Genomic DNA, 27,420 nt, shown 5'->3' on the forward strand with positions numbered 1-27,420 from the left:
GGCTATGAAACAGACAGTAAACATTATGGCTATAACAAGGACAGTAAACATTATGGCTTATGAAACAACAGTAAACATTATGGCTAAACAAAACAGACTATAAACATTATGGCTACAAACAGAACTGTAAACAATTATGCTATAAAACAGGATTGTAAACAGTATGACTATGAAACAACAGAAACATTAGGCTATGAAACGGACTTAAACATATGGCTTATAAACGGGACTGTAAACATATGCATAAAAACAGGACAGGAAACATTATGCTATGAAACAGGACAGTAAACATTATGGCTATGAAACAGGACTGTAAACATTATGACTATGAAACAGGACATGTAAACATTATGACATGAAACAGACTGAAACATATACTATAAACAGGACTTAAACGTTATGGCTTTGAAACAGACTGTATAACATTATTCTAGAAAACAGGACGTAAACATTATGGCTATGAAACAGGACAGAAACATTATCGCTATGAAACAGGAACAGGAAACATTATGCTATAAACAGGACTGTAAACATTAGACTATGAAACAGGACTGTAAACATTATGACATGAAACACGACTGTAAAACATTATGCTATAAACAGGACAGTAAACATTATGGCTATGAAACAGGACTGTAAACATTATGGCTATGAAACAGGACTGTAACATTATGCTATGAAACAGGACTGTAAACATTATGGCTATGAAACAGACCAGTAAAACATTATGCTATAAACAGACTTAAACATTATGCTATGAAACAGGACTGTAAACATTATGCTATAACAGACTAAAACATTATGGCTATGAAACAAAGGACTGTAACATTATGCTATAAACAGGACTGTAACATTAAACTATGAACAACAGGACTTAAAACATTATGGCTATAAACAGACTTAAACATATATGGCTATGAAACAGGACATGAAACATTATGCTATGAAAACAGACTGTAAACATTAATGACTTAATAAACAGGACAGAAACATTATGGCTATGAAACAGACAGTAAACAAATTATGACTATGAAACAGACTGTAAAACATTATAGGCTATGAAACAGGACAGTAAACATTATGGCTATGAAACAGACTGTAAACATGTATGGCTATGAAACAAACTGTAAACATTATGGCTATGAAACAGACGAAACATTATGGCTTAAAACAGGACTTAAACATTATGACTATAAAACAGGACTGTAAAACATTATGGCTATGAAACAGGACTTAAACATTATGCTATGAAACAGACTGTAAACATTATGCTATGAAAACAACTGTAAACATTATGCTATGAAACAGACTGTAAACATTATGGCTATGAAACAGGACTGTAAACATTATGGCTATGAAACAGGACTGTAAACATTATGGCTATGAAACAGGACTGTACACATTATGGCTATGAAACAGGACTGTAAACATTATGACTATAAAACAGGAGAGGAACCTTCCTCTCTCTTTTCTATTAAACTAAACTCTGCAGCCACCTGTGCTTCTTTCATTAATAACGGCAGAGATACGGGGGGAAACCCTTCGCTTCTCTCATTCTCTATGATTAACCACCAGGATGTTGTTTTTACCTGGTCAGACCAGGACGAGTACAGGGTGTCCGGGGAGCGAGACGGATGCGTTTGAAGCACATAACATTTAATAAGTCACTGTCAATAGGACTCTGCTTAACGTAACGCCAGACAGAAAGCGAAAAGAGGGGAGAAATAACCCAGTTTGCAATCCAAATGGCGCCCTATTTCCTTTATAATGCACTACTTTTGACCAGGGCCCATGGGGTCATAGTCAAAAGTAGTGCATTATGTAGGGAATAGTGTGCCATTTGGAACGGAGTTCAGGATTCTCATATTTCATCTCTCTAAGTGCCTTGCAGTACTAAGTGTCTGAATCTCGTCATATTGTATTGGTGATATTTTTGTATTACCTAAACTTTCATCAGGATTAAAGTCTGTAATGTACGGTATATTCCGATGACGTACAGTGATTGCACGTTGTTGAGAAGACTAAGCCCTTGAGCTTGAAATGTTTATAGAGATGATTCTAATTCATATATCCATGTACTATGTGTTTTCACTCCAGTTTGTTTTAGCCGGTTTACACATTTGCATAGAAGGTAGGCAAACTCCTTGGGTCAGTCCAGTTGGAGTGTAAACAGTCTGTTAAACTTGAACTTACAGTCTGTCCCAACACAAACACAAGGCATGACTTAGAGCATGTAGTCATGAGACAACTTCAACATTTTGTGACAACATCAAAATCAGAATCAATCTATGAATGACCATTCTAGGCATGGCCACATTTGTATTCTGTAGCCGCCAGTTAATCTTCTGTAAATCATTCATTTTTTTGTTATAATTTTTTTTTCTCACAGAAAATGGAAGACATCCCTCTCCCCTTTCCAACACATTTTCCTGTAAATCATACATTTTTGGCGAAAGATTAAAATATTATAAATCTGTGGAGAGGAGTCTCTGTTGGTTGTTGGGGTCAAACCTTTCTCAGACGATGGACAGACTACCAAGAGAAAGAGAGACATGGGCCAATCGTGCAGAGTTCATCCTTTCTTCAGTAGGCTATGCAGTCGGAATTGGAAATGTCTGGCGCTTTCCATATGTCTGCTTCAGCGGTGGTGGAGGTCAGTTCATGGAAAAGTATGCTTTGGGGTACAACATTACCTTGGAGCTCTTATACTAGTTTTAATAGACTATTATTAGATTAAATGTTTTATCATTGATTTCTACATCTAATTACCATCTCCTCTCCCCAGGTGCATTCCTCGTTCCCTATCTTACCATGATGTGTCTGTGTGCCATCCCACTGGTGTTCATGGAGTTTACAGTGGGGCAGTACACAAAAAAAGGACCTGTTGAGGCGTTCATCAACATCTGTCCTCTAATGAAAGGTGGGATAACTTTTGCCTCAAAAAAGGGAAGATCATACATTACAAGATATAATTGACCAGTATTATGAAGTCAGTTTTATATCAAGAGAGACCACAAGTAACAGAATACGAGAGCCTGTATCATTTTTCATTTTATTTTACCTTAAACCTATGCTATGTTTATTCCATGTTTGTTGTTGTTGATCTCCAGGTGTGGGTGTGGCTATGGTGATGCTGTCCTTCATCGTGGCCTCCTACAACAACACAGTCCTGACCTGGGTTCTGTACTACCTCTTCCACTCCTTCACAGCCCCGTTACCATGGCAGCTCTGTAATGCCACCTGGAACATTCCAGAGAACTGTTCCAGCTTCATGGAAAACACCACCACCCACCTGCAGTCCGCCACTAAACAATTCTTTGAGTAGGTTTACATGTTACAGTAACATTTTAACCGTTCTCATTCAATGTTACTTCAAGCTGTGATGTTGGTTTAACCAAATTCACAACACAGACATCTCCCTAGTTGTTTTTATTCACCAAGCATGTAGCATCATTACACTTAAATACTGTGTGTGCTTAGCCATAGGCTCCTGGAAATCACTGAGGGGATTGAGACTGTGGGCCACCTGCGATGGGAGCTGGTCGGAATTCTCCTGCTGATCTGGGTCATCCTATTCTTCTGTGTCTTCAAGGGGATCAGATCCACTGGCAAAGTTGTCCATCCCTCCTGACTATTGTTAAAGACATTAGATACCCAACAGAGCACTTCATCAAAGTGATTCTGCTCTACTAATGATGAGTGTCGGGGAGAACTATTGCGGTGTGACACTCGAATCACTCCACACAACTCAACATTGTGTGTTGTGTGTGTGTTGTGTTGTGTGTGTGTGTGTGTGTGTGTGTGTGTGTGTGTGTGTGTGTGTGTGTGTGTGTGTGTGTGTGTGTGTGTGTGTGTGTGTGTGTGTGTGTGTGTGCACGCGTCCATCCACAGGTGGTGTACTTCACAGCACTGTTTCCATATGTGGTCCTTCTGGCTCTTCTGTTCAACAATGTCCGACTACCAGGAGCCCTGGATGGCATCCTGTTCTTCCTGACACCCAAATGGAACAAACTGGGAGAGATACACGTGAGTGGGTCAAAGCACTTATAAACTTTGACTTGACTTCGACTTGAAGAAGTGATCTTATTCTTGAATTAATGACATAGACACGTTGTGATGATCTTGGTTAGGTTTCCCTACACTGATTTTCTTAGTCAGTTTGCAGGTCTTGCTCCCATAAAATAATTACTTTGTCAGTCTATAACACTGTATCTACCCATGCTTGAGTCATTATGTGGGAAGTGTTAGAGGACCGTTTGACCTCAGGAATGCCCGCTCATTGTTTCATGCTTCCAGGCAGTGGTGTTTTTATTTGTCTAGAGAAAACAATGTTTAACCAGCTCCTATTGTAAAAAAGTAACTGTCAAGCGTTTGCTTCTTTATACTGTTGATACAACTAGCTCCTGGGGCACTGCACTGGGGCTGGCCCATTGCTTCCAATGTGTGTGTGTCTCAGGGGGCATAAGCATAAAGACAAATGTCCATTCTCTGCAAGTTAATGGACAATAAGGTGATCTTTTTGACAGGTATGGATTGATGCTACTGCTCAGATCTTCTACTCAATAGGCGTTGGATTTGGCTGCTTACTGTCTATGGCCAGCCACAACAAGCTCAACAATAACATCCTCAGGTAGCCTGCAGAAAGCACTCTTTTTTTAACGTGTGACATTTTGCACATTGCACTGCCATTGCTAACAAACACACAGATATACAGTATTTGGCCCCATACAAACTGACTGCCTCCTGGTGTGGTGCTAGTGTTGGACTTCTACACAACTATGGATTTCATCGGAATTATGTTTTAAAAATTACTTCATAAACGTAAACAATGAACTCATCATTATCTTTTGTGTGCGGCAGGGATGCAATGATTGTCACTTTGGCGAACTCTGCCACCAGTATTTTTGCTGGCTTCGTCATGTTCTCTGGCATCGGCTACATGGCACATGTGCGCCACCTCCAAGTGGAGCAACTGGCTGTTGGAGGTACTGTTCAGGAGGACTTAGCTCTGGTCCAGGGCGTTACTGGCTGTTGGAGGTACTGTTCAGGAGGACTTAGCTCTGGTCCAGGGCGTTACTGAGCTGTTGGAGGTACTGTCCAGGAGACTTAGCTCTGGTCCAGGGCGTTACTGACTGTTGAGGTACTGTTCAGGAGGACTTAGCTCTGGTCCAGGGCGTTTACTGGCTTGTTGGAGGTAACTGTTCGAGGAGGACTTAGCTCTGGTCCAGGGCGTTTACTGGACTGTTGGAGGTACTGTTCGCGGAGGACTTAGCTCTGGTCCAGGCGTTACTCGGACTGTTGGAAGGTACTGTTCAGGAAGAGGACTTAGCTCTGGTCCAGGGCTTACTGACTGTTGGAGGTACTGTTCGGGAGGACTTAGCTCTGTGCCAGGGCGTTACTGCCTGTTGGAGGTACTGTTTCAGGGGACTTAGCTCTAGTCCAGGCGTTACTGGACTGTTGGAGGATCTGTTCTGGGGACTTAGCTCTAGTGTCCAGGGCTTTACTGCTGTTGGAGGTACTGTTCAGGGGACTTAGCTCTGGTCAGGGCGTTTACCTGACTTGTTGGGGTACTGTTCGGGAGGACTTAGCTCTTGTCCAGGGGCGTTCTGCTGTTGGAGGTTACTGTTCAGGGGGACTTACGCTCTGGTCCAGGGCGTTTACTGATGTTGGAGGTTGTTCGGAGGATTTAGCTCTAGGGTCCAGGGCGTTACTTGCCTGGTTGGGAGTACTGTTCAGGGGGACTTAGCTCTGGTCCAGGGCGTTACTGACTGTTGGAGGTACTGTTCGGGAGGACTTAGCTCCAGTCAAGTACATTACATGTGGTTTGCTGATGCTGAGCCTTTTTCAACAGGCATCTTTTTCAAGTTTTAATGTCACGTACACAAGTACAGTGAAATGCCTTGCTTGCTAGCTCTAATCCCAACAATCCCAACAATCCCAACTAGTAATCAATAACAATGTATTACTAAAAAGAACAAGGTAAAACAAAAACACACGAGAAATAAGAAGTTCACGAGAAAGTAAGAAGCTACATACAGGGTCAGTTCTAATACCATATTTACAATGTGTAGGGATACTGGAGTGATAGAGGGATATAGGATATATGATTAACAGAGTAGCAGCAACGTCTATGATGAATGTATGTGAGTGTGTGTGTGCATTTGTGTAGAGTCTGTTTAAATGTGTGTGCGTGTTATGTGTGAGCAAATTAATTGTGTGTGTGTGTGTGTGTGTGTGTGGTGTGTGTGTGTGTGTGTTGGAGAGTCAGTGTGTGTGAGTGAGTGTATAGAGTCCTGTGAGTGTGCATAGAGACAGCGCAAGAATAAAAATAAACAAAAGGGTCAACTCAGATAGTCTGTGTAGCCATTTTGTTAGCTATTTATTTGGCTTGGGGATAGAAGTTGTTCAGGGGCCTGTTGATGTCAGACTTGATGCACCGGTACCACTTGTTGTGCAGAAGTAGAGAAAATGGCCTATGGCTTGGGTGGCTGGAGTCTTTAATAATTTTACGGACCTTTCACACCGCCTGATATAGAAGACCTGGATGGCAGGGAGCTGGGCAGTCTGCACCACCCTCTGTAGCGCCATGCGATCGAGAGCGGTGCGGATGCCATACCAAGCAGTGGTTCAGCTGGTCAAGGTGCTCTCAATGGTGCAGCTGTAGAAATGTTTGAGGATTTGAGGGCCCGTACCAAACCTTTTCAACCTCCTGAGGGGTAAGAGGCGCTGTCGCACCCTTTTTACGACTGTCCGCCTGCGTGTGGACCATGTTAAATCCCTAGTGATTTGGACACAGAGGAACTTGAAGCTCTCGACCCGCTCCACTGCAGCCTCGTCGATGTGGATGGGGGCATGCTCGCCCCCTCGTGTCCGGTAATCCATGATCAGCTCCTTGGTTTTACTGAGGTTGAAGGAGAGTTTGTGATCCTGGCAGCACACTGCCAGGTCACTGACCTCCGCCCTGTAGGCTGTCTCATTGTTGGTGATCAGGCCTACCACCGGCGTGTCGTCAGCAAACTTGATGATGGTGTTGGAGTCGTGCATGGCCACGCAGTCGTGGGTGAACAGGGATTACAGGAGGGGGCTGAGGTGATGTTCCCTACCCTCACGCACCTGGGTTCGGCCTGTCAGGAAGTCCAGGATCCAGTTGCAGAGGTTGGTGTTTAGTCCCAGGGCCCTAAACTTGATGACGAGCTTGGAGGGGACAATGTTGTTGAACGCTGAGCTGTAATCAATGAACAGCATTCTCACATAGGTATTCCTCTTATCTAGGTGGGTGAGGGCAGTGTGGAGTGCAATTGAGTTTGCATCGTCTATGTATCTGTTGGGGTGGTATGCAAATTGGAGTGGGTCTAGGGTGTGTGCCATAACCAGCCTTTCAAACCACTTCATGATTACAGATGTGACTGCTACAGGACAGTAGTCATTGTGGAATGAAGCCTTACATGCTGACCACACAGCATGCGTTGCGTGCCCAAGAGATGCAATATAATTGCACACATACTTGTTATTCAATTGTTGCACCCACACTACTTGCGCACGCCAACGAGCGTCTGCGTTGCCAAGCGCTAAAATAGAAGTCAGTTCTATTTGTGACGCTGAACGCTGTGCAAGTCCTGTCTCTCCCATCTCCTCATTGGTTTATAGAAGCAGATACCCACATGCCATCTCTCATTGGTTATACCACGTTGGTGATTGAAAGACGGTTCGTCGGTCGTCGTGGTAATACTATGAAAGTTAGATGCTAATCACCATATAAAGTCCAAAGAAGAAAAAGCCTGGAAAGAGGAGAGATGACTAGAAACGATTCGGTTGACCATTTTATGTGTGGATTAAATGTCGGAGTAGAGGACCTTGTGCATTTCAGGTAAAATAACAAGTCAACTTTTATATCACAGGACAAATTATCTGTCACGATCATTGTTAGGTGAAAGAGAGGACCAAGGCGCAGCGTGATAATGATACATCTTCTCTTTATAATGAAGACGAAACAAACACTTTTACAAACTAACAAAACAACAAACGTGAAGCTATATAAACCAATAGTGCTGACACTAAGCACTACACATAGACAATTACCCAGAACCTACCTAATGCCTATGGCTGCCTTAAATATGGCTCCCAATCAGAGACAACGATAGACAGCTGTCTCTGATTGAGAACCAATCCAGGCAACCATAGACTTACATAAACACCTACACTGAACACAACCCCATGAACTCTACAAAACCCCCTATACAATACAAACACCCTAGACTAGACAAAAAACACACAAACATCCCCCATGTCACACCCTGACCAAACTAAAATAATAAAGAAAACTAAGATAACTAAGTCCAGGGCGTGACATTATCTAGCAACAGCAAGCTAGCTAAATAGAACAAATTAGCTAGCAACTGCAAGCTAGCTAGCTAAATTGCCATAAATATTTCATGCTTTTCGACCTGTCCCCAAATTAATATAATTGGTTCAGAGTTTGTTTTGATATTTCAACCTGCGTGTCGTGATCGCGTTTGGTGTGGGGGGACAAAATCAACTTGGCCACGATGGCGCACGCGCGCGTCTGGTTTGGGTACGGTGTTAAAGTTATTTGGAAGAGGAATAATGGTGGTCAGTTAAAGACGTGAGGATTACAGACTGGGACAAGGAGAGGTTGAAAATGACAGTGAATATGCCTGGAATACTGGAATACCGTCTTGCGAGTGTTTACCTGATTAAAGACCTTACTCACGTCGGCCTCAGAGACAGAGATCACCAAGTCCTCTGGGTTGGTGGGGCCCTCACACCCGGCACGGTGTTGTTATTGTCGAAGCGTGCATAAAATGCATTGAGTTCATCTGGTAGAGAGGCATCGTTGGGCAGATCATGGCTGGGTCTTCCTTTGTAATCCGTAATGGACTGTAGCCCCTGCCACATGTGGAGGGAGTCGGAGCCTGTGTAGTATGATTCCCCCTTATTCCTATATTGTCCTTTTGCTTGTTTTGTTGAAGAATGCTCAGCATCAGCAAGCCTCATGTAACACCCTTGACCAGAGCTAAACAGGGGTTATGTACAGATTGTGAAAACTGAATGTAGATGCTAAAGAGAACTTGTCCCACTTTAAATGAACAACAAATTATACTGAATTATCACAAAGTATTCCTTGACGTAATCCAATAGAAATAGTATCTAGAAAATGAAATTTTGTGAAGTAAATGTGGTGTGCTTGCTAGTCTGAAGTAAATGTGGTGTGCCTGCTAGTCTGTTTGCTAGTCTTAAGTAAATGTGATGTGTTGCTAGTCTGAAGTAAATATGGTGTGCTTGCTAGTCTGAAGTAAATGTGGTGTGTTGCTAGTCTGAAGTAAATGTGGTGTGCTTGCTAGTCTGAAGTAAATATGGTGTGCTTGCTAGTCTGAAGTAAATGTGGTGTGTTGCTAGTCTGAAGTAAATGTGGTGTGTTGCTAGTCTTGAAGTAAATGTGGTGTGTTGCTAGTCTTGAAGTAGAATGTGGTGTGTTGCAAGTCTTGAAGTAAATGTGGTGTGCTTGCTAGTCTGCTTGCTAGTCTTAAGTAAATGTGATGTGTTGCTGTCTGAAGTAAATGTGGTGTGTTGCTAGTCTGAAGTAAATGTGGTGTGTTTGCTAGTCTGAAGTAAATGTGGTGTGTTGCTAGTTCTTGAAGTTAAATGTGGTGTGTTGCTAGTCTTGAAGTAAATGTGGTGTGCCTGCTAGTCTTGAAGTAAATGTGGTGTGTTGCTAGTCTTGAAGTAAATGTGGTGTGTTGCTAGTCTGAAGTAAATGTGGTGTGCCTGCTAGTCTGAAGTAAATGTGGTGTGCCTGCTAGTCTTGAAGTAAATGTGGTGTGTTGCTAGTCTGAAGTAAATGTGGTGTGCCTGCTAGTCTGAAGTAAATGTGATGTGCTTGGTAGTCTTGGAGTATTTCTGGTTTTGAAATAGTAGCAGTAGTGGTAGAGACAGCAGTAGTAATGATAGTAATAGGGTTTTTCCCATTCCAGTTTATGGCCATTGAAATGCATTGGGATTTATGCAAATATGTTTGTAGTGTAAAAAAGTATGTTTTTCAAGCACCAGTGTCAGCCTGCACGTTTTAAAGTTGTTTTGGTGTTGGTAGCTTTAACGGTTCAAGAGCAGTGGCCAAAAAGTACAAATTGTATAGATGGTATCAAAAAGTTGTATACAAGCAATCTATTCCAGACTGGTCTGCACGTTTTAAAGTTTGAATGGCGTTTCGAGCTGCAACGGTGGGAAGACTAGTTACGACTGGAATCTTTCCCATTCAAGTCTAAGGCCAATGGAATTCTTTGGAATTGATGAAAATGTGGTTGTAGGGTGAAAAGTATTAGTAGTATCCAGGGGTTGGAACCAGTTCAGGGAACAGAACAGAAAACCAGAAGAAAAAAAAACATTTTCAATGAACAGAATCGGAAGCGGGAACACAACTGATCTATACTGTTCCGGAAACAGAACTGTTATCTTAAAAGCGTGAGAACTGGTTAAAACTTTAATTTACATTCTGAGAAATTTTAGCTGTTGTACATCAAAGCCGTCCCTCTGTCAATCAGAAACTTCTTCCAGTGTCTGCATGCCAGCTGAAAATCTTTGACAGAATTTTATTTTGCTGGTCGGAACAGTTGAACGGAACAAACAAATAATAGTTCTATTCATAATGAAACAATTGGAAAATAATGTAATTTTTTTAAGCAAACTGCAGACGTTCAGCCTGGACGTTTCAAAGTTGTTTTGTTGTTGGTAGCTTTTATAGGTTTGGTCCTACAGGTGGCAGCAGAAGGCAAATAAGAATAATAAGAATGAACAGGTTCTATACTTACAAGCCCCTAACCAACAATGAGGTTGAAAAAATATGAATAACAATAAGAAATAAAAGTAGTTAAAGAGCAGCAGTAAAATAACAATAGCGAGACTATATACAGGGTACCGGTACAGAGTCAATGTGCGGGGGCACCGGTTAGTCGAGATAATTGAGGTAATATGTACACTAACATTCACAAGTTTGGGGTCACTTAGAAATGTCCTTGTTTTTGAAATATATATATTTTTTTTCTTCATTAAAATAACATAAAATTGGTCAGAAATACAGTGTAGACATTTTTTATGTTGTAAATGACCATTGTAGCTGGAAACGGCTGATTTTTAATGGAATATCTACATAGGCGTACAGAGGCCCATTATCAGCAATCATCACTCCTGTGTTCCAATGGCACGTTGCGTTAGCTAATCCAAGTTTATCATTTTAGGCTAAAGGCTAATTGATGATTAGAAAACCCTTTTGCAATTATGTTAGCACAGCTGAAAACTCTTGTGCTGATTAAAGAAGCAATAAAATTGACCTTCTTTAGACTAGTTGAGTATCTGGAGCACTGGCATTTGTGGGTTCGATTACAGGCTCAAAATGGCCAGAAACAAAGACCTTTCTTCTGAAACTCATCAGTCTATTCTTGATCTGAGAAATGAAGGCTATTACATGTGAGAAATTGCCAAGAAACGGAGTAGAACAAGTACATTAGAGTGTCTAGTTTGAGAAACAGACATCTCACAAGTCCTCAACTGGCAGCTTCATTAAATTCTACCCGCAAAACACCAGTCTCAATGTCAACAGCGAAGAGGCAACTCCGGGATGCTGGCCTTCTAGGCAGAGTTCCTCTGTCCAGTGTCTCTGTTCTTTTGCCCATCTTAATCTTTTCTTTTTATTGGCTAGTCTGATATATGGCTTTTTCTTTGCAACTCTGCCTAGAAGGCCAGCATCCCGGAGTTGACTCTTCACTGTGCTTTTCTTTCAAAAACAAGGCCATTTCTAAGTGACCCCAAACTTTTGAACGGTAGTGTACATGTAGGTAGAGTTATTGAAGTTCCTATGCATAGATAATAACAGAGAGTAGCAGCGGTGGAAAATAGTGTGGGGGGACAATGCAAATTGTCTGGGTAGCCATTTGATTAGATGTTCAGGAGTCTACTCGCTTGGGGCTAGAAGCTGTTTAGAAGCCTCTTGGACCTAGATTTGGCGCTCCGGTACCGCTTGCCGTGAGGTAGCAGAGAGAACAGTCTATGACTAGGGTGGCTGGAATTATTTTAGGGCCTTCCTCTGACACCGCCTGATATAGAGGTCCTGGATGGCAGGAGGCTTGGCCCCAGTGATGTACTGGGCAGTACGCACTACCCTCCACAGTGCCTTGCGGTCGGAGGCCGAGCAGTTGCCATACCAGACAGTGATGCAACCCGTCAGGATGCTCTCGATGGTGCAGCTGTAGAACCTTTTGAGGATCTGAGGACCCATGCCAAATCTTTTCAGTCTCCTGCGAGGGAATATGTTTTGTCGTGCCCTCTTCATGACTGTCTTGGTGTGCTTGGACCATGTTCGTTTGTTGGTGATGTGGACACCAAGGAACTTGAAGCTCTCAACCTGCTCCACTACAGCCCCCCCCATGAGAATGGGGGAGTGGTCAGGCCTCCTCTTCCTGTAGTCCACAATCATCTCCTTTGTCTTGATAATGTTGAGGGAGAGGTTGTTGTCCTGGCACCACACAGCCAGGTCTCTGACCTCCTCCCTATAGGCTGTCTCGTCGTTGTCAGTGATCAGGCCTACCACTGTTGTGTCATTGGTATACTTAATGATGGTGTTGGAGTCGTGCCTGGCCGTGCAGTCATGAGTGAACAGGGAGTACAGGAGGGGGCTGAGCGCACACCCCTGAGGGGCCCCTTTGTTGAGGATCAGCGTGGCGGATGTGTTGTTACTTACCCTTACCACCTGGGGGCGGCCCGTCAGGAAGTCCAGGATCCAGTTGTGTAGGGTTTCTGGGGTAATGGTGTTGATGTGAGCAATGACCACCCTTTCAAAGCACTTCATGGCTACAGACGTGAGTGCTACGGGTCGGTAGTCATTTAGGTAGGTTATCTTAGTGTTCTTGGGCACAGCACAGGGTTTCCTTAAAACATGTTGGTATTACAGACCCGGAAAGGGAGAGGTTGAAAATGTCAGTGAAGACACTTGCCAGTTGGTCAGCGCATGCTCAGAGTACACGTCCTGGTAATCCATCTGGCCCTGCGGCCTTGTGAATGTTGACCTGTTTAAAGGTCTTAATCACATCGGCTGCGGAGAGCGTGATCACACAGTTGTCCGGAACAGCTGGTGCTCTCATGCATGTTTTAGTGTTATTTGCCTCGAAGTGAGCATAGAAGTAGTTTAGCTCATCTGGTAGGCTCGTGTCACTGGGCAGCTCTCGGCTGTGCTTCCCTTTGTAGTCTGTAATGGTTTGCAAGCCCTGCCACATCCAACGAGCGTCAGAGCAGGTGTAGTACGATTCGATCTTAGTCCTGTATTGACACTTTGCCTGTTTGATGGTTCGTCAAAGGGCATAGCGGGATTTCTTATAAGAGTCCCGCTCCTTGAAAGTGGCAGCTCTACCCTTTAGCTCGATGCGGATGTTGCCTGTAATCCATGGGTTCTGGTTGGGGTATGTACGTACGGTCACTGTGGGGATGACGTCATCGATGCACTGACAATGACTGATGTGGTGTACTCCTCAATGCCATAGGAAGAATCCCAGACATATTCCAGTCTGTGCTAGCAAAACAGTCCTGTAGCATAGCATCTGCTTCATCTGACCACTTTTTTATTGACTGAGTCACTGGTGCTTCCTGCTTTAATTTGTGCTTGTCAGCAGGAATCAGGAGGATAGAATTATGGTCAGAATAGCCAAATGGAGGGCGAGGGAGAGCTTTGTACATGTCTCTGTGTGTGGAGTAAAGGTGGTCCAGAGTTTTTTGTCCTCTGGTTGCACATTTAACATGCTGATAGAAATTTGGTAAAACAGATTTAAGTTTCCTTACATTAAAGTCCCTGGCCACTAGGAGCGCCGCCTCTGGGTGAGTGTTTTCCTATTTGCTTATGGCAGAATACAGGTCATTGAGTGCGGTCTCAGTGCCAGCATCGGTCTGTGGGATATGTAGACAGCTACGAAAAATACATTTGAAAACTCTCTAGGTAGATAGTGTGGTCTACAGCTTATCATGAGATACTCTACCTCAGGCAAACAAAACCTCGAGACTTCCTTAGATATCGTGCACCAGCTATTATTTACAAAAATACATAGTCCGCCGCCCCTTGTATTACCAGACGCCGCTGTTCTATCCTGCCGCTACATCGTATAACCAGCCAGCTGTATGTTGATAATGTCGTCGTTCAGCCACGACTCCGTGAATCATAAGATATTACAGTTTTTAATGTCCCGTTGGTAGTTTAATCTTCCTCGTAGGTCGTCGATTTTATTTTCCAATGATTGCACGTTAGCTAGTAGAACGGAAGGCAGGGGGGGTTTACTCGGGCCTCTTTTTCTCCGTCGTCTCTTCACGCAAATGACAGGGTTTTCGGCCTGTTCCCGGGAAAGCAGAATGTCGTTCACGTCGGGATCGTAGGACTCGTTATAGGAAAAAAAAGCTTCTGCCAGTTGGTGGTGAGTAATCGCTGTTCTGATGTCCAGAAGTTATTTTAGGTCATAAGAGACAATAGCAGCAACATTATGTTCAAAATAAGTTTAAAAAAATAAGTTACTAACAAGGCAAAAAAACTAACGTAAGAACACAATCAGTTAGGAGCATGTAAAATATCAGCCATCTTCTCCGGCGCCGTCTTCAAGATAATAATTGGGTTTGGTTAGGTGATTGATTGATTGAATTACTATGTACATGTATGTGAGGTGTGAAAAGCAGAAAGTCTGGGTCGCCATTTAATTAATTGTTTTGCAGTCTTATGACTTTGGGTTGGAAGCTGTTCAGGAGCCTTTTGGATCCAGACCTGGCGCTCCGGTACTGCTTGCCATGCAGTAGCAGAGAGAACAGACTGTGACTTGAGTGGCAGGAGTCTTTGACCATTTTTAGAGCCTTCCTCTGACACTGCCGGCATAGAGGTCCTGGATGGTAGGAAGCTTGGCCCCAGTGATGGGCCGTACGCACTACCCTCTGTTGTGCCTTACAGTCGGATGCTGAGCAGTTGCCATACCAAGCGGTGATGCAGCCAGTCAAGATGTAGTGTGAAGTAATTTAATGATGCAACCGCCATACCTGGCCTAGAATGTGTTGTTGCCTGAACTGTCACACTAGAACTGTACCTGTCAGGTACTGAAAACACAGAACGTGTCATGGTTATAGACACAGTGACAGACACTATGTTGTGTATTGTGTGTGTGTGTGTGTGTGTGTGTGTGTGTGTGTGTGTGTGTGTGTGTGTGTGTTGTGTGTGTGTGTGTGGTGTGTGTGTGTGTGTGTGTGTGTGCTGATGTGTGTGTGTGTGTGTGTGTGTGTGTGTGTGTGTGTTTGATCCAGGGCCTGGTTTGGCATTTGTGGTTTACCAGAGATCTTCAGCACCATGCCTGTCTCCCAGCTCTGGGCCTTCCTCTTTCTCTCATGCTGATGTGTCTCGGCCTGGATAGTCAGGTGTAGCAGCACAGAAACACACAGAGCCACACACCACCCCCACACAACCACACACACACACACACCACACACCACACATAGCCAGTATAGTTTACTGTGTGTCTTGTCTTTATAGTTTAATGTATGTTTTGTCTGTATAGTTTCACGGTGTGTTTTTTGTTTTATTAGATTGTTGTATAGTTTGTTGTGTTTGTCTGTATAGTTTTGTGTTTTTGTCTGTATAGTTTAATGTGTGTTTTGTCTGTATAGTTTTGTGTGTTTTGTCTGTAATAGTTTTGTGTGTTTTGTCTGTATAGTTTGTCTGTTTTGTCTGTATAGTTTGTATGTTTGTCTGTATAGTTTAATGTGTGTTTTGTCTGTATATTGAATGTGTTTTGTCTGTATGTTGTATGTGTTTTTGTTCGTATAGTTTGTGTGTTTTTTTTACATTTAATGTGTGTTTTGTCTTTATAGTTTAATGTGTGTTTTGTCTTTATAGAATGTGTGTTTTTGTTGTATGAGTTTGTGTGTTTTGTCTGTATAGTTGAATGTGTTTTGTCTGTATAGTTTGTGTGTTTTGTCTGTAAAGTTTAATGTGTTTTGTCTGTATAGTTGAATGTGTGTTTGTCTGTATAGTTTGCCCTTGTGGAGGTCATGAGGACTTTCATTATGGACAGCTTTGGCCCAAAGATTCTCCTCATGCTGAACTATAAAGAGCTGGTGACCCTATTACTCTGCTTCTTGACCTTCTGATTGGCCTTCCCTGCATTACTCGGGTGAGTGTGTGTTTGTATTTCTGTTTGTATGTTTGTGGTGTGTGTGTGTGTGTGTGTGGTGTGTGTGTGTGGTGTGGTGTGTGTGTGTGTGGTGGTGTGTGTGTGGTGGGTGTGTGTGTGTGTGTGTGGTGTGTGTGTGTGTGGTGTGTGTGGTGGTGTTGTGTGTGTGTGTGTTGTTGCGTGTGTGTATCTGGTTTCAAGAGGTGTAACCTTGGTGCCATTATCCTTTTCAAACAAATAACCTATTGTGCCCTTGGGTCTTGGTCTTTACAGGGCGGGGTCTACATCTTCCAGCTGTTAGACTATTCTGTTGGCATAACACTGATGTTCACTTCTTTATTTGAAGTCGTTGCTCTAAGCTGGATATTTGGTAAGTGCTCCAATGAGAGCTTATATGGTGCTCTTTTCCACAATGAATGAATATGTTTGCTTCATCTGACCATGAATAATAATGACCTGTAGTATGTTTGACATTATTCATCGATTTTTCTCTCCAAAACAAGTCCTCTTGCTTCCAAAGAAGATTTGTGAAGTATTTTCTGAACATGTCCCCAATGGAAACGTCATGTGACCTTTCTTTCAAAGATTGATTTCATATACAACAAGTAATGACCTTAGCCAATATCATTCTGATCATTGCTTAAATGTTTTACACTTCCTGCTGATTTGTAGGAGTATGGCGGCTCTCTATCATGGTGAAAAGGATTCTGGGAAAGCCTCCAAACGTCTTCTTTAAGGCCTGCTGGTTGGTGGTCTCTCCGCTGTTGATCGTGGTGAGTCTAGTTAAAGATCCTCATTCATGCACTAACCCAGTGCAGTGGGTGACATGGCCCTTATCCTAGGGAGGTCGTTCAAGTTTGATGTCGAAATCTGACATCTATCCATGTCTTGAAGACGTCGGGAAATGCCATGAAAACCGAACATTAGGGACAACAGTGAGCGCTAATACCAGCAAGTAGGCTTGGGTTGTGGAAGGGGGTGGCAGATGGTCGTAATCCCATGACTCTGGATCAGAAGGTTGTGTGTTCGATCTCATTTGTGGACACTGGTTTAATGTTGTTTTGTTTTAACCCCTATCTCAAACCTTAACACTTACCTTAACCATTCAGAATGAGTGCCTAAACTTAACCCTTAACTTTGAAGTTTGACGTTTGGAAAACATGGATAAACGCTCTCTTTTCTGAGACTGTGAGAGCTTGTTGCTTATCCCGGGCAGCTGGTTGAGAGAATGCCAAAAGTGTGCAAAGCTGTCATCAAGGCAAAGGCTGGCTATTTGAAGAATCTCAAATATAAAATATATTGTAACGGCTGTCGTAGTCGTTCTCCTCCTCAGACGAGGAGGAGCATGGATCGGACCAAGATGCGGATTGGTAAGTATTCATTATTTAATGGAAAAACAACAAACACTACAAAATACAAAAACCAATAAACCAACCCGGCTTCGCCACACTCCCCTTTATCCCCCCCCCAAGACATTTTTGGGTGAGCCTCTCGGGCTTCCAGCCGCTCTGCCTTGCTTTCGCCTCATAAAACCTCCTCTCCGCTTTCGCTGCCTCCAGCTCCGCTTTGGGGCGGCGACACTCCACTGGCTCTGCCCAGGGTCCTTTACCGTCTAGGATTTCCTCCCAAGTCCATTCCTCTTTTCCCCACTGCTGTTGTTCTTGCCTTCCTTCTCCAATCCGCTTGGTCCTGTTATGGTGGGTGTTTCTGTAACGGCTGTCGTAGTCGTTCTCCTCCTCAGACGAGGAGGAGCGATGGATCGGACCAAGATGCGGATTGGTAAGTATTCATTATTTAATGGAAAAACAAACAAACACTACAAAATACAAAAACCAATAAACGTGACTAACCCGAAACAGTCCTGTGTGCGCCAAACACTGACACAGGAACAAAACACCCACAAAACACAGTGAAAACCAGGCTGCCTAAGTAGATGATTCTCAATAGGGACAACGATTCACAGCTGTCTCTGATTGAGAATCATACCAGGCCGAAACACAAAATCCAACATAGAAAATCAACCTAGACCAACCCCCCCACTCACGCCCTGACCAACTAAAACAAAATACATGCACAAAGGAAACAGGTTCAGGAACGTGACAGAACCCCCCCTTAAGGTGCGAACTCCGGGCGCACCAGCACAAAGTCTAGGGAGGGTCTGGGTGGGCGTCTGTCCACGGTGGCGGCTCTGGCGCTGGTCGTCGTGTCCCCACCCCACCATAGTCAACCCCCGCTTCCGTGGCCTCCTCCCAATATTCACCCTCCATGTCAATCCCACTATTCCAAAGGGCAGTAAGACTGAGGGTAGCACCTGACTGAGGGGTAGCACCTGACCGAGGGTAGCACCTGAAATGAGAGGTAGACCTGACTGAGGGGTACACCTGACTGAGGGGGTAGCACCTGACTAAGGGGCAGCACCAGAGATAGGGCAGCACCAGGATAAGGGGACAGCACCAGGATAAGGGGCAGCACCAGGATAACGGGGCAGCTCCGGACTGAGGGACGGATCCTGGCTGGATGGCGTATCCTGGCTGGCTGGCTCTGGCGGATCCTGGCTGGCTGGCGTCTGGCTGGCTGGCTCTGGCGGATTCCTGGCTGGATGACGGCTCTGGCGGATCCTGGCTGGACAGCTCTGGCGGATCCTGGCTGGACGGCTCTGGCGGATCCTGGCTGGACGGCTCTGGCGGATCCTGGCTGGACGGCTCATGGCTGGCTGACGGATCTGGCTGCTCATGGCTGGCTGACGGATCTGGCTGCTCATGGCTGGCGGCGGCTTTGAAGGCTCAATACAGACGGGCAGTTCATGCGGCGCTTGGCAGGACAGAATTCAGACGAGCGTTGGCAGACGGGCAGTTCAGGCGCCGTTGGGCAGACGGGCAGTTCAGGCGCCGTTGGGCAGACGGGCAGTTCAGGCGCCGTTGGGCAGACGGCGGACTTGACCTGCTGAGGCGCACAGTAGGCCTGGTGCGTGGTGCGGAACTGGTGGTACCGGACTGGAGACACGCACCTCAAGGCTAGTGCAGGGAGCAGGAACAGGGCACACTGGACTCTCGATGCGCACTATAGGCCTGGTGCGTGGTACCGGAACTGGAGGTACGCGCAGCGCGGGGTGGAGCGGCAGCACTAGGGCGAGTGCGGGGAGAAGCGACAAGTGCGTACAGGCTCTGGAGACGCACAGGGGCTTGGTGCGTGGTGCGAACTGGTGGTACTTGGGCTGGAGACACGCACCACAGGGAGAAGCTGCGTGAGGAGGAACAGGGCTCTGGAGACGCACTGGAAGCTGTGTGGGTGTAGGCACTGGTGTATGGGCTGGGGCCACGCACCATAAGCGAGTGCGGGGTGCTGAGAACTGGAGGTACTGGCTGGGGCGGGAAGGTGCGCCGGATACCGGACCGTGAAGGAGGACACGCGCTCTTGAGCACCGAGCCTCCCAACCTTACCAGGTTGAAGGTGCGTCCCGTAGCCCTGCCAGTGCGGCGAGGTGGAATAGCCCGCACTGGGCTATGCAGGCGACCGTGCGGACACGCAAGCACCTTACCATGTAGGTCGGATGCGTGCCTATGCCCGTGACACTGAAGGCTGGTGCCAGTACGCCGGCCCGAGGAGACGTACTGGAGGCCAGATATGTTGGGCGGCTTCATGGCACCCGGCTCGATGCCCACCCTAGCCCCCAGTGCGGCAAGGTGGAATAGCCCGCACTGGGCTAAGCACGCGTACTGGGGACACGTGCGCTCCACGCATAACACGGTGTCTGACCAGTACGACGCCCTCTCACTCCACGGTAAGCCCGGGGAGTTGGCTCGGGTATCCAACCGGCTTCGCCACACTCCCCTTTATCCCCCCCCCAAGACATTTTTGGGTGAGCCTCTCGGGCTTCCAGCCGCTCTGCCTTGCTTTCGCCCTCAAAAACCTCCTCTCCGTTTCGCTGCCTCCAGCTCCGCTTTGGGGCGGCGACACTCCACTGGCTCTGCCCAGGGTCCTTTACCGTCTAGGATTCCCTCCCAAGTCCACCTCCTCTTTCCCACTGCTGTTGTTCTTGCCTTCCTTCTCCAATCCGCTTGGTCCTGTTATGGTGGGTGTTTCTGTAACGGCTGTCGTAGTCGTTCTCCTCCTCAGACGAGGAGGAGCATGGATCGGACCAAGATGGGATTGGTAAGTATTCATTATTTAATGGAAAAACAACAAACACTACAAAATCAAAAACCAATAAACGTGATCTACCCGAAACAGTCCTGTGTGGCCCAAACACTGACACAGGACAAACACCCACAAAACACAGGTGAAACCCAGCTGCCCAAGTATGATTCTCAATCAGGGACAACAATTCACAGCTGTCTCTGATTGAGAATGCATAGGACCCAAGCGCCCGAACACAAAATCCCAACATAGAAAATCAAACCTAGACCAACCCACCCAACTCACGCCCTGACCAACTAAAACAAATACATGACAAAAGAAAACAGGTCAGGAACGTGACATATATTTAGATTTGTTTAGACTTTTTTGGTTACTACATGTTTAGACTTTTTTGGTTACTACATGTTATTTCATAGTTTTGATGTCTTCACTATTATTCTACAACGTAGAAAAGAAAAAGCCTTGAATGATTAGGTGTTCTAAAACTATTGACCGGTAGTGTATATTTACAAAAAATGAATATATTGGGTTATATATTTATTTAACTAGGCAAGTCAGTTAAGAACAAATTCTTATTTTCAATGACGGCCTAGGAACAGTGGGTTAATTGCCTTGTTCAGGGGCGGAACAACAGATTTCTACCTTGTCAGTTCGGGGATTCAATCTTGTAACCTTTCAGCTACTAGTCCAACGCTCTAACCACTAGGGTACCTGCCGATTGGAAATGATGCAGACAATTATATTGATAGAAGCCATAATATATCTGCAATATTAAAGCTGATCTACCCTCTAAATAAATACATACAAATCACGCTGCATTGTATTGCGAGTTTAACCGTGTTTCCCGGTTCTGTATTTTGCACATGTACGTCTCTTACCTTTTATGGTGGACTTTTCTTTAGGATTAAGATATTTGTTAACAAAAATGTATGTATTCAACCTTAGCTATTTTTCCCCTAGCCAGAAGATCCGACCTGCTTGCTTACAGCTGCACTAGGGTCGGACAGGCTGTCTAGATTAAGACACCGTGAATCCGGCGCCAAATATGGCTAGGAAAACGTACCTCAATCCAGGGATGAAAAACAGAATCCGTGGTGTCTTAGTCTACATGGGAAGCCTGTCCGACCCTACTGCAGCTGTAAGGCTATTATTTTTTACCTTGAAAAGTAAACTCTTTTCCTAACCAATCTTTACTACCTGCAGGCCATATTGGTCACTGCCATGGTCCAGCACAGCCCACTTCTTTACGGGAAGACATATCTGTACCCAGCATGGGCTGAAGGTGTTGCATGGATCATCACCTTTCTGTCCGTTGGCTGGATCCCTCTTGGGGCCATGCATGAGCTTCTTGGAAGGAAAGGCACCTGCTTAGCGGTAAGGTTTGTATGTGAATGCACAGTAATCCATGACATGGATGGATGAATGGATGGATGGATGTGTTGATGGACAGACATATGAATGTATTCCTCTCTCCTGGTGTAGAGGCTGAAGGCGTCGGTGACTCCCAGGATCACCCTGGAGGAGGTCTGTAATGTGCCTGTCAATGAAGACCAACACCAGGACCATGTTAAGTCTCTGTACAGTCTCTCTGAGGTCAGTCCTCTACGTGAAGAGAAAGACCGTGGGGACATGTAGGCTCCTGTGTGACCCATCTGCTAGAGCATAGGGTTTGCAATGACATGGTCATGGCTACGATTCCATCTGGGCCATTCCATGTCTATATGCTCGCAATGTCCATTGAATATACTTCTGAAAAGCACAACACTTAATAAAGGAATGTGACTTTGTCAATATTTTATTTTGGTGCTGTTTTCATTTGATACTTTCGGTACGCCACTGGAAAGTACAAATGTCCGCCTGAAAGCGCACATTAAGGCTTACTTCAGGATCTGCTATGTACATCCTAATATACACAGTTTCCAAGACACTTTGGGTAAAGAGAGTTGAAATATGCCTGCCGTTCTGTGCTTTGTCACATTGACAAGTGTTTAGGCTTGTTTTTAGCCCATGGACCCTGACAGGATAGTGCCGGTCCATCGCAAAGCTCTCAAAGTACAATAACACTGCTAGAGGTGTTGTTACAATAGCTTTTAATGAGACAATGGTGCAAACATTGTCTACACTATATAGACCTCTGTTTATTTGAAATAGATGGTATTTATTTTTATCTGTATTTATCTTGACGTATAGACTGGCTTAGATGGCGGTTTACTTCCTGAGTGCTCAGCACCAGGTGGTGTTTATACCATGCTGGTGATGTCTTTTTTACGAGTTGCATTTTCACACAAAATAAAATACAAATGTTTCTGTCAGACTTTTGCCCTTAAAAGGGTACTTTCTTGATTCTACCGTTATTAATTCAACTAATTGTCTCGCAAAACTAACAATCACCTCATAAAAATCCACTATTAGGTAGAAATGAAGGCACAGGGAGAGAGTGAGTCCATGAATGCAGGGTCGGCAGCACTCGGAGGCCAGGTGCCAGTACAGTGTGAGAGGGAGGTTTAGGAAGACATAAACAGAGCAGGACAATAGACCACCCTGGAGCCAGCCTCAAACAAACTTAATGTGCCCCCGTGTCAAGTCAGTGTGGTGGAACATGCTAATCTCCTGTCTTAAAAACACTGGCCCCATGATGGACCGGTGTAGCAGCAACATATAAGCTGATGAGAGTGGGGGGGACAGAGAGAGAAATAGAAGGGGTTGCTGATGATCTGGTGCTTATGTCCCCAACCAAGGAGGGCCTACAGCAGCACCTAGATCTTCTGCACAGATTCTGTCAAACCTAGGCCCTGACAGTAAATCTCAGTAATACAAAAATAATGGTTTTCCAAAAAAGGTCCAGTTGCCAGGACCACAAATACAAACTCCATCTAGACACCGTTGCCCTAGACCACACAAACGACTATACATACCTCGGCCTAAACATGAACACCACAGGTAACTTCCACAAAGCTGTGAACAATCTGAGAGACAAGGCAAGAAGGGCCTTATACACCATAAAAAGGAATATCATTCGACATCATTAGGATCTGGCAATTTGAATTATTTGAATCAATTATTGAACCCATTGCCCTTTATCATTGTGAGGTCTGGGGTCCACTCACAAATCAATAATTCATAAAATGGGACAAACCCCAAATTGAGACGATGCATACAGAATTCTGAAAAAAATATCCTCAGTGTAGAATGTAAAACACTAAATAATGCATGCAGAGCAGAATTAGGCCGATACCCGCTAATTATCCAAATCCAGAAAAGAGCCGTTAAATTCTACAACCACCTAAAAGGAAGTGATTCCCAAACCTTCCATAACATAGCCATCACCTACAGAGAGATGAACCTGGAGAAGAGCCCCCTAAGCAAGCTGGTCCTGGGGCTCTGTTCACAAACAGACCCCACAGAGCAGCAACACAATTAGGACAGCAACACCAGTTCTAGCAACACTTGGCCCTAAACAGAGAGTACACAGTGGCAGAATACCTGACCACTGTGACTGACCCAAAATTAAGGAAAGCTTTGACAATGTACACTCAGTGAGCATAGCCTTGCTATTGAGAGAGGCCGCCGTAGGCAGACTTGGCTCTCAAGGGAAGACAGGCTATGTGCACACTGCCCACAAAATGAGTTGGAAACTGAGCTGCACCTCCTAACCTCCTACCAAATATATGACCAAATTAGAGACACATATTTCCCTCAGATTACACAGACCCACAAAGAATTTGAAAACAAATCCAATTTTGATAAACTCCCATATCTATTAGGTGAAATGCCACAGTGTGCCATCACAGCAGAAAGATTTGTGACCTATTGCCACAAGGGCAACCAGTGAAGAACAAACACCATTGTAAATACCACCCATATTTATGTTTATTTATTTTCCCTTTTGTACTTGAACTATTTGTACATCGTTACAACACTATATATAGACATAATATGATATTTGAAATGTCTCTATTCCTTTGAAAGTTACTGTTAATTTGATTGTTTATTTCACTTTTGTTTATTATCTCTTTCACTTGCTTTGGCAATGTAAACATATGTTTTCCATGCCAATAAAGCCATTTGAATTGAATTGAGAGAGCGAGAAAAGGGGTGAGGTTCCTTCCATCTCTATGGTATTTCATGGTATTGTGGGAGATACACTGATGAGAGATTAGTAACTAGTGTAATTAAATGTCCTGTTGCAGATCATTTGTTGAATGCCTCCCAGTGGAGGAGTCCAGTGAAGGAACATAGCTAGACACTTTTTATTGGTCCTCAGAGAGACCTATGTTGGTGTATTTGCCAGAATGAGTTAAAAGAAAGCTTACATCTTATTCTATTCAGAAACCAACGAGCACTGACAGTATAATGATTCGTCAACCCACTGTGATTTCACCTCAACTCTTCAGAGAGGTATTTGTTCAACTGAATGACCAGGGCCATTTGGATTTAATTGAACTGAATCTGTCAGTGTAGAGGTGTGATGATTGGTCCCAGGTTTAAACCAGCCATGTACTGCACTATACACCATGTCCGCTGTGCTTAACCTGGATGCCATCAGCGTGCTGTATATCCAGCTGCCTGATTGGTTAATGTACAGTGAGGTTGAAATCTGTATTCGTCACTCTGGAGCACCAAGGCATTCTGCCAAGTTACTAAAATAATACCATTCCCTCAGTCCACTTGATCAATTAGAAAACAGAACCGTTTACAGAACAAGCTGAGCAAATTAAGAACAATATATTTTTTGGAACCAGACCAAGACTAGCGCTCGTCTTAACAGCAACAACTTCAGTATCCTAACGGAAACCTTCTATCTATTTCTGTGTTATAAGAGGAGAGTAGACTATAGTCTGGAAACATCTACACTCTTCCCAGTCTACATCAGCACTCCATCCTGTCTACATTTACACATCAGTCTACATCAGCACTCCATCCAGTCTACATCAGCACTCCATCCTGTCTACATCAGCACTCCATCCAGTCTACATCAGCACACCATCCAGTCTACATCAGCACACCATCCAGTCTACATCAGCACTCCATCCAGTCTACATCAGCACTCCATTCCATCTACATTCAGCACCACCATCCAGTCTACATCAGCACTCCATCCAGTCTACATCAGCACACCATCCAGTCTACATCAGCACTCCATCCAGTCTACATCAGCACTTTTGTGAAACTGTCATAACTCCAGACAGTTTCACAATATCAGCTCAATATCATGTAATATTATTTAGCAGTTTTATAGCGAACAAGCTACTACTATCATACTGTATATTCCCCTATACAGCCATGCAATCCATCACCCTCTATATGTTCTCGTTTGCTAACACTTGCTATCCTTGTGTCTAGGCTTGGTATGTGAACTGTTGAGCAAGATTATGTGCTTAGACTCCTGTGATGACATAGACAGGCCCTCGTTGAGTCAGAAACCCCAGCAAAGACAGCCAGCCACTGTGAGCTAAACAATTATTTTCCACTTGCAATTTGTCATGAAGTACCTTCCTCTTCACACACCATGATGGCATCTCTTGAGGCCCATTTGAAATGCTCAAAATATCTTTGTTGTTACCTTTAGTTCCAGGCACTAATATCCACTTATCCATGTATTTATTTCATGGCCTATACTAATGTCTGCTTCATTTACTGTATTCAATCGTTTTATTTACACAAACACTTTCCCTCCGTCATATTTTTGTCCAGAACCAGCAGAGCCCCTAATCCTTGGGGCCGTGACATCACAGCTGAAGTAAACTTGGGAAGGTTCTTCCTCCTTTAGTGTCCTAACCCAGGGGAAATGGGATTAGTACCGCCAGGGGACTTCACTGCGGTGATGGAGTAGAGTGGAAAGGGAGAGAGGCCCAAGGCAGGAGTACACTGACTGAGAGTCTGAGAGACTGGACACTGAGAGACTGCCTAGTGAAATCTTGTGAGAAACATACTGGGAGATATGAAGATGCACCTTGACCGATTTAAAGGATGTAGAGAGACTTTCAGAGATTGATTGATTTTGAGAGAGAGAGAGAGAGAGAGAGAGAGACATTGAGACAGGAAAATCTCAAACTCAAGGATAATCCAAGCCTCTAAAGGACATGGTTTGTTACAGGGAATGGACGTAAAATGATTTTCAATCCTAAAATAATTTTGACATGGTTGCTGTGGTGTGAAAGACTCCCTCTCAGCTCAACAACGGAGTGAGAAGTTACATTAGATAGATATCTCCTATAAGAAGATCTCTGAGCACCCAGGATATACTTTAGAAAGAGTCCAAGGTGACAGAGGCTACACGGGTCACTGGACTCTGATTGGCAAAATTAATTGGCTATAGCGAAGATCAACATCCACCCACTCTTGACAGGTTATCACGTGATTCTATCCGTGAAACAGGTAAGTTTGGAGGAGTTTTCTGTTGGCTGAAGTTGATGATGCTATATTGATACACTTTGAATGTGACTCATGAATACATTGTGGAGATGTAGTGATATAGGTGCATCTGAATGTAAAACAAATATTCTCAGAATGGAGAATGCTCTGAGAAAATTCTGTCTTAGCGAGAGAGAGAGAGAGAGAGAGAGAGAGAGAGAGAGAGAGAGAGAGAGAGAGAGAGAGAGAGAGAGAGAGAGAGAGAGAGAACTGATCAGACGTCCTGGGCATAGCTAGTTCTGACCTCTTCAGTACCTGATCAGACGTCCTGGGTCATAGCTAGTTCTGACCTCTTCAGTACCCTGATCAGACGTCCTGGGTCATAGCTAGTTCTGACCTCTTCAGTAACCTGATCAGACGTCCTGGGCCATAGCTAGTTCTGACCTCTTCAGTACCCTGATCAGATGTCCTGGGTCATAGCTAGTTCTGACCTCTTCAGTAACCTGATCAGCTGTCCCGGGGTGTTCATGTTAGCTGATACTGTATTTGAGACACTGCTGTGCTGTGTGAAAATGGTGAGGTGTGATGTGGCGAGGTGTGACGTATAACTGCATTAACAAACATCACTATGTTCACCAACATGGTACATATTTTAGTTACATGAATATACCAATATATCAGAGACTTGAGTCAGTGCAAGTGCTCCATAGTTTCCATTGGCTTAACACAA

General features: G+C 44.4%; 1 pseudogene; it reads left to right on the forward strand.

Annotated features, from left to right (window-relative positions):
- Nucleotides 1-2,510: 2,510 nt before the first annotated feature.
- LOC111955605 (sodium- and chloride-dependent GABA transporter 1-like) lies at nucleotides 2,511-22,134 on the forward strand (annotated as a pseudogene).
- The last annotated feature ends 5,286 nt before the right edge of the window (nucleotides 22,135-27,420 follow it).

Source organism: Salvelinus sp. IW2-2015, linkage group LG31 (assembly GCF_002910315.2).
Source record: "Salvelinus sp. IW2-2015 linkage group LG31, ASM291031v2, whole genome shotgun sequence".
In the NCBI taxonomy this organism is placed as follows: Eukaryota; Metazoa; Chordata; class Actinopteri; order Salmoniformes; family Salmonidae; genus Salvelinus; species Salvelinus sp. IW2-2015.